An 8,641-nucleotide genomic window follows, 5' to 3' on the forward strand; every position below is an offset into this window, starting at 1 on the left:
CAGGACAGAGGGGCAGGTGGAATTCACCTCCAAGACGAATAATTTTCAGTTCACTTGTGGAGCAAGGGTTTCACATGGAGACAGGTCCTAGTGTTACAGAGCAAACAAGGTGGGGGCCTGGGAGGATATACTATTACTGAAAGAAACCCCCAGGTCTGTTATGTCCGCCGTCTATAGGAAAGATGTCTCTCAATGCCAGAGATTCATGAAAAGGAAAGGAAATGTTTATTTAATGCTATACAAACTTAAAGTAGTTGTTACAAAACAAACAAGGGGGGGCCTGGGACGATATACTATTATTGAAAAAAAGCCCCAGGTCCGTTATGTCCACCGCCAGAGGAAAGACGTCTCTCAATGCCAGAAATTCGTGAAAAGGAAAGGAAATGTTTATTTAATGCTATACAGACTTCAAGTAGTGACCTAATGTCTTTACCAAAATCCCAGTCACTTAAAACACCCACAAACAGACACAGTCCTTCCTTCCTTCCCCCTTTGCCCAGGCCAGAGTACCGTATCTCAGGAAAGGAAATAGAAGTCCATGGCTCAGGCAGTCCTCTGGTTCTTCCCAGTTAGTACTCCATCTCGACTGGGAGACCGCCCTGGGTTCCCGGCACCCTCCTCTGAGTCGCCGGGATCTCTGCTAAAACCAGGTGGTGGTTCTCCCTTCTAAAGTTGCGGGGGTCCCCACTCTGGCAAAACTGTGTGCTACTCTCCTCTCAGAGCCACAGTCGGGGCGGGGGGGGTCACCACCCTGCCAAACCCGAGTGGGGATTCTCTGCTAAAGCCGCATGGTGATTCTCTCTCACAGGTCTGCGGGAGTCCACATTCTGCTAAAGACCAAGTGGTTCTCTCCTCAATGGCTGCTGTGTCTGGGTTTAAATCCCCACACCAATCTTCCTCTGCAGCCCCATTTCCGACTCCTCCTACACTTGGCCTCACATGCCAGAACTCATACCTTCCAGCTTTACTGAACTGCCGTCATGAGTCTGGGCAGGTGTGGCCCCATGTCCTGGAGCCAATCTTCTCCGAGCTCCCACGCAGGCGCTGTAACTCTGTAACTCGGGGGGACCTGCCCCCCCAGTTAAGTCTTGGTGGAGAAGTTACTTCCATTCCTCTGGCCCAAAGAAAGGTCACAGCTATTTAACATATCTATGTAACCAGTCAAAGGTTATAGATGTGTTAAAAACCACCCCAGACGGTAGCTGCAAGGCTGTTGCTATGGGAAACAGCTCTCAAAGGCCCTGCTCCATGTGTCCCTTCCCCCAACCCACACCTGGGGGGTGGGGGTGAGGACATCTTAAAATCACCTGGACACCTTGAGTTCTGGACCCCATTTCAAATGCCTATTTGGGCCCCCCCCTCTTGGCTGCACCCTGTCCCATACTAGGTCCCAAACTTTGGTGAAGGGACCACTCACTACCAGCCACCCTGCCCCCTTAACGCAGCCCCTCAAATTGGTGAGGATAAGGTCACCAAGAGCGCAAAGGGCCCCTCCTGTACAACTTGGGTTCCCGGCCTGGCTCTTCCCAGCCTTCCAGAAATTTGCCCCAATTCCCACTGGCCACACAGAAAAGGGAGCCAGTTCATCTCCGGGAAAGGAAGTGGCGCTTCCTCCCGCGCTGGGGCTGGACCACGAGGAAGGCACCCACCGGACACCAGCTGGTGCTGCCCCCTGTGTGGGGAAGCCCAGCTCGCTCTGGGCGTCGTAGCAGGAACCACCGCCTGCCTTAGAACCGGTGCCGGTTTGCAAGCCCCCCACCGGTGCACAGCACAGCGTCCACTGAGGAGCCCCGCCCTGCCAGGACCGCAATCTCTGGCCCTCCCTCCCGCCGCGCTCCCCCTCGGCCAAGGGACTGGGTTTCCAAGGCAGCTACCCAGCTGCCTCACGTGAGGCCCTCATTTCTCGGTGAGGAAGTAAGCCCCAGGAACCCTGGCAGGTCGTCGTGCCCTGGGCGAGAGCTTCAGCCTGCCGCCTCCCACAGCCGTGCGGTCTTGCGCCCTCTTGCGCCTGGACTGAGAAATGGCTGAGGTTTACCCTTCCTCCAGATGACTTGGGAGTGTGTGGGGGAAAGGGTGAATTCTTCCAGGAGGGGCGGTAGACACTCAGAAGGCAGCCTGCGAGGCCTGAGGGCCTTCCACTTTCTCTAAGCTTCCTCTAAGTAAGAGGAAGTCACACCACAGTTGGCGACAGGACTAGGCCATTGCCCAGGTTCTGAGGCTTTATCTTGCCGAACTTAAACATTTTTGTCTGCAGAAAGGCAGTTGACCAGGTACCTCATGTACCTTCTAGGAGTGTGCAGACATTAAGTGTCTTGTTTATAGTAAGGTGTGTTTTTTAAAGCTTTTTTATTTATACTCACCAGAGGATATGTTTATTGATTTCAGAGAGAAAGGAAAGAGAGAGGAATATTGATATGAGAGGAAAACATCTTGACTGACCAACATCTGGCCAGAATCGAACCCGCAACCCATAGCATAGGTGTAGGGGAAGGACACTTCAAGCAATTGAACAACCTGGCCAGGGCAGCAATAAGGTGTTTTTATTCTGAGAGGCGTCTGTGGGCAGAGGGGAGAACCAATAGTTGGGAAAGGGACTCAGGCAAAGTGAAGCTGTGAAAACAACACTCTCTCACATTTTGCCTGGCTGTCTCCTGACATCTGCCACTTGATGTCTCAGTGGATGGGGCTACTGAATTAGTCAACATTGGAGTGATACTTTGGGAATTGACCTTTCTGTGGAAGTGAAGCCAGATGACTGAGTGTGGGGAAGAAGACCATGTAGGAAAGTAGAAGGGAGAGCTGTTATACAGCCTTCTGCCAGCCAGCTCCTCATAATATCACCTCTCCACCCTGGCTTTATGCAGGAACTGGATGCTCAATGATTTGGATAAATCATTGTCTGAATGCAGAGGGCATTAGGGGCTTTGGTCTTCTGTGAACAAATTAAAGCATGATTCATTTGCCGTGGATACCAGAGGTGTGACTGTTATAGAACAGGCCCAAGGAGGATGTACAATGTACTATTACCAAAAGGACCTCCCACTAGTTTCACTAGGCCTGCTGCCAGAGGAAAGAAGTCTCTCAATGCCAGAGATTTGTAAAAAGGAAAGGAAATATTTATTTAAAAGCTATACAGACTTAGAGTAGTGATTAAATGTCTTTATTAAATACTAAAGTCCTTTAGCATATCCCCAGATGCACACAGTCCTTCCTTCTCCCTCTGCCCTAGTCTGGGGTACCGTATCTGGGAAAATAAGTAGAAGTCTGTGATTCGGGCTCCTGGCACCATCAGTTGTGTTGCTGTCATGATTTACAGTTAATTCAAAGCCATGTGGCACCTTCTCATGGCCCACCAGCAGGAGTCCTTTTACCCCTTTTCTTCCAGGCAAAGTCTCTCCTGCTTCCTAAGGCATATGGCAAAAGGGAGCACCCCAAAGCCGTGGGGTCCCCACTCCGCCAAAGCCATGTGGTTCTCCCCTCGTATGGCTGCTGCGCCTAGATTTAAATCCCCACACCAATCTTCCTCTGCAGCCCCATTTCTGACTCCTTCTATAATAGTTACACCTGCCAGCATTCCCATATTCTTCCAGCTCTACTAGGCTGCCATCACAAGTCTGGGCAGGTGTGGCTCCATGGCATGGAGCCAATAATCTCCAAGCTCTCATGCAGGCGCTGTAACCAGGGGGAGCTGCTTCCCAGTTACATCTTGGGTGGAAGTTACTTCCATCCCCCTGGCTCAAAGCATGGCCATAGTTATTTAACATATCTGTGAAATCAGTTAAAGGTTATAGATGTGTTAAATGACCATGCCAAGGTTAGCTGCAAAGCTGTTGCTATACAACACAGCTCCCAATGGCCCTGCTCCATATGTCATCCCATCCCCCAACTTAGCTTTGTCAGGGGGTGGGTGAGGATATCCTGTGTATTTTTCTAATATTTCCTGGACGCCTTGAGTTCTGGACCCCACTGCAAATCCCTGTTTGGGCCCCCTCCTCTTGGCTGTACTGTTACATGACTTGTACAAAGGAGCAAGAACCCAAATGAACTTTTTTATTCCTATGACAAACTAGTTACATGTTCTTAAATGTGCTTTAATTGGAACTTTATCCCACCAGACTGTTTCTGGCAGAGGGGAACAACACTGCCTGCTGGGTTTGAGCTGTCCTAAGAACCTTCTCCAAAGTTCCAGAGAGCCAGAAGTGAAAACCAGGAGTAGTGCATTCTCCCTATGAATAGCTTCTAAATGTTCCCCTGCTCCTCCAATAGTTTAGTTTTAAATAGAGTTTGTTTTCAGTTTAGCCTAGCAGGGAGGAAAAACCCAAGTGATAATGATGATAAAAAACAATTAAAATTTAATTAACTATCACATACCTCTACAATCCTTAACTATAAACAACTTAACTATAAATGTCATATTTCATTGTGTATATATGGTAAGTTATAATTTCCTTTTCTACTAAATTTTTAATCAAAGACTTAAAGTTATTTAAAATTTCCAAATCCCTAACTCCACATTGATTAATATCACATTATATGTATCTGGTTGGTCCTTAGGGAACTCATGTTTCCTGGTGGCAGCCACCCAACATTGAAGACCTAATGCCTACATAGCAGGCCTTACAAAGATGTCAGATATGTCATGTGAAAGAGAAAAGTCATCAATATCTTTGAAAAAATTGCTTTTTATCATTTTTTTAAAAAAAGGGGTTTCCCAGAATAACAACCAGAACTGACAGAAAATTGAACAATATGGAAGTTGGACAACCAAGGAGTTAAAATAGACACGTTCATCCAGACTGGTAGGAGGGGCAGAGATGGGCAGTTGGGTAGCCGGGTGCGGGTGCCGGAGCAGAGAGCAGAGAGAGTTGGGACTGGGCATGTAAGGCATCCAGGGCTCGCCAGACCGCAGCAGGCAGACCCTGCACCGCAAGTGGCAGCTTTCAGACCCCAGCCAAGGCGCGGCAGTCGGCAGACCCAGTGAGGCAGCGATTGTGAAGCAAGGCACTGTGAACAACCCAGGATCCAGCGCTGGGAAATAGAGCCCTGGGTCACTGATTGAAAACACCTGTGGGGGTTGAGGCCCAGGGAGATACTCCCAGCCCCAAAGGAGAGGGCCTTGGAAAGTCCCACGGGGTGAACAAGCCCACACACATGGGAACTGGCACCAGAGGGGCCCAGTTTGCTTGGGGGAAAGCGGCAGAAGGGACTGAGGTCCGATGAAGAGTGGAGCAAGCACCATTGTTCCTTCTCGGACCCCAACCCCACACACAGCATCACAACCCAGCAACTGGGGTGTCCCACCCTGGTGAACACCTAAGGCTCCACCCCTCATACGTAACAGGTATGACCAGACCAAGGGGGGGAGGGAAGATGGCTCAAATAGAATTGAAAGCCCCCCAATCAGTACTTTTAAGTGACTGAGAGATAGCTAACCTATCAGATGCACAGTTCAAAGCACTGATGACCAGGATGCTCATAGAATTGGTTGATTTTGGTTGCAAATTAGATGAAAAAAATGAAGGCTACAATAAGTAAAATGAAAAAAATGCACAGGGAACTAATAGTGATGGAATGAAAGCTGGGTCTCACATCAATGGAGTGGACCAGAAGAAAGAAAAAAAAACATACAACCAGAAAAGAATGAAGAAATAAGAATTCAAAAAAAAATGAGGAGAGGCTTAGGAACCTTCAGGACATCTTTAAATGTTCCAACATCTGAATTATAGGGGTACCAGAGGAGAAGAGGAAGAGCAACAAGTGGAAAAGTTATTTGAACAAATAACAAAGGAGAACTTCCCCATTCTGGCAAAGGAAATAGACTTCTAGGAAGTCCAGGAAGCTCAGAGAGTCCCAAAGAAGTTGCACCCAAGGAGGAACACACCAAGGCACATCATAATTACATTAGCCAAGGTAAAAATGAAGGAGAGATCCTAGAAGCAGCAAGAGGAAAGGAGACAGTAACCTACAAAGGAGTCCCCATCCGACTGTCAGCTGATTTCTCAAAAGAGACCTTGCAGGGAAGAAGGGGCTGGAAAGAAGTATTCCAAGTCATGAAAGGCAAGGACCTACATCCCAGATTGCTCTGTCCAGCAAAGCTTTCATTTAGAAATGAAAGAATGGAAGGGCAGATAAAATGCTTCTCAGATAAGTCAAGTTAAGGGAGTTCATCATCACCAAGTCCTTATTTTATGAAATGTTAAAGGGCCTTATCTAAGGAAAAGAAGACAAAAACATGTATAGTAAAATGACAGCAAACTCACAATTACTAACAACCACACCTAAAACAAAAACAAAAAGAAACTAAGTGAACAACTAGAACAAGAACAGAACCATAGAGATGGAGATCACATGGAGGGTTAGCAACAGGGGAGTGGGAGGAGGAGGAGAGAGAGAAAAGGTATGGAGAATAAGTAGCATAGATGGTAGGTAGAAAATAGACAGGGGGAGGGTAAGAATAGTATGGGAAATGTAGAAGCTAAAGAACTTACGACATATGGACATGAACTAAAGGGGGGGAATGTGAGTGGGAGAGGGTGTGCAGGGTGGAGGGGAAAGAAGGGGGGGAATGGGACAACTGTAATAGCATAATCAATAAAATATATTTTAAAAATAAATAAATAAAAAGGGTTTCAAATCTGAGAGCTTTTCTTTAGCCCAAAATGGTTTTTATACAAGGGTACCCAACCATTTATAATGCAAACATTTAAACATGAAAACACCCTCAATGGGTAATGATGAACTTGTGCTAAGTTAAGAAGGTGTCTTCTGTCTCAGAAAACCTGTTATAGTTTGACTTTTTATAATTGCAGTTCAGATTTACAGACAACAAGTGAGAAATAATCTCAAATGGCACATTAGACCCCCCAGCTCCACCCCAGTCAATGTTACCTTTCTGAAGGTCTTTAAAACATGTTTTATATCTCATCTTCTATATTTGCCCTATAAAAATTATTTTATAAAAACTTGTATTCCATGTCCTAGTCATAAGTTGTATTTTTTTTCTTTATGCTTATCTCAGCCTATAAAGTTGTGGTCTTCAACAGAGGGACTAAAAACATGTGTTCCCTTACTGGGTCCATAACAAAGCTAGGCTTTCCACAGGAGAAAAACAGCTTGGCTTATTACAATTCAAAAAAAAGCCAAAGAATAAAAGTACTCTGGCTAAATGAGCAAGTAAAGTGATTAGTCAGTTATTCTAGAGTTGGACAGAGCATGAGACAAGCTCCTCACCTGGGGTGCAAAGTTTAAGGAGACACTCACTGTTGGGGTCATGTGCATGCAGTGACAGCAGCTGAAAGTGAGTGCCTCCTTAAACTTTACACTCTGAGTGTCTTACCTGCTTCACCCTAGTCCTGGCTCTGTTCTGGAAGAAAAATATAATAAGGAAAGCCAATAAAATACCTATAAATAGAAATTATTTCCAAAATATTCCCTAGCCAGCAAGTAATTTTTTAGTATTTCATCTATTGATGTGCTGCCTGCTCATAATGGTAATCCAGAAAAGACTGACTTTTCCAGGGTATGAAGATATCACCACAACCACATTGACTTGGTTGAAGTATGGATAGAATGGCTGTAACTCTCAATTTTAAATGGCACATTATGTCAGACATCTCATCTCAGTCTGTGGTTAAGAAAATACTGTAGCTTGAATATGCACTGAGCTTGCATTCTAGTTGCTCTCTACTAATAGAAGTGTATCAAGTTAACTTGTGAGGATTGAAGCCACTATTGCACAACAGGAGACTGGGGCACAGAAAGACTAACACCTGCCATTCAAATTCCTTTGTCATGGCTGGAACAACCCATAGCTCAATTCTGTCTTGAGCTTTTCTACTGTGATCATGCTGCCCCTCTCCTTGGACCATAAATCACCTAAGATTCTTTTAAAAGAAAGTGGTACTAACAACAACAAAAATCTACATCAAACTGGTTTGAGCAAAGAGAGAATTTGCTGGTTCACACAACAAAATATTCTAGGAGATTCTACCTTTAGGTACGACTGGATTTAGGGCCCTAAACAATGGCCTCATGGCTGGGTTAACTCCAGCTGTTTGGCTTGGTTCTCCTGCTCCGTATATTAGCAAAATGATTACCAGCTCAAGTCCTAATTTTGGCTGAGGAAGACCTTGCCTTTTTTTCCAGTGGGTGTTCCACAGTTGCAGGTGGCATTTCATTGGCTCTGGCTGGATCACGTGCCATCTTAAAAATCATCACAATGACCAGAAGGAAGTGCTGCTCTTATTACCCAGGCCTGGGTCCCATGTCCCCTACCCCACACTCCCACCCCCAAGTATAGAGCCTACAACATCTGAAAGACTGGGGGCCCAAGAGTGGACATTAGGCTACTTTCATCAGAAGAAAGGGAAGTGGATGGTACCTGTATGAACAAGATATGCTATCAGTAGGCCTGAAGGGCAAGTTTTTCTTTTATTCCACTCTCTTAGTAAATTCAACTCTATTCTGTCTTCAAACTATAACTCTAGTGTCTGTGTTCAATAACCTTTTTTCTTGTGTGTAGCTCATTTAAAATTTTAGAAGATAAATAGTGAAAAAAAATTTGATGGGGATTTCCCTGCTGGATTTCAGACTTGTTTGAAACCCATGACCCCTTTTTTCTTTCCTATTTCTCCCTTTTGGG

The sequence above is a fragment of the Phyllostomus hastatus genome, unplaced genomic scaffold (genome assembly GCF_019186645.2).
Source record: "Phyllostomus hastatus isolate PE091 unplaced genomic scaffold, TTU_PhHast_1.1 phas_contig_152, whole genome shotgun sequence".
NCBI lineage: Eukaryota > Metazoa > Chordata > Mammalia > Chiroptera > Phyllostomidae > Phyllostomus > Phyllostomus hastatus.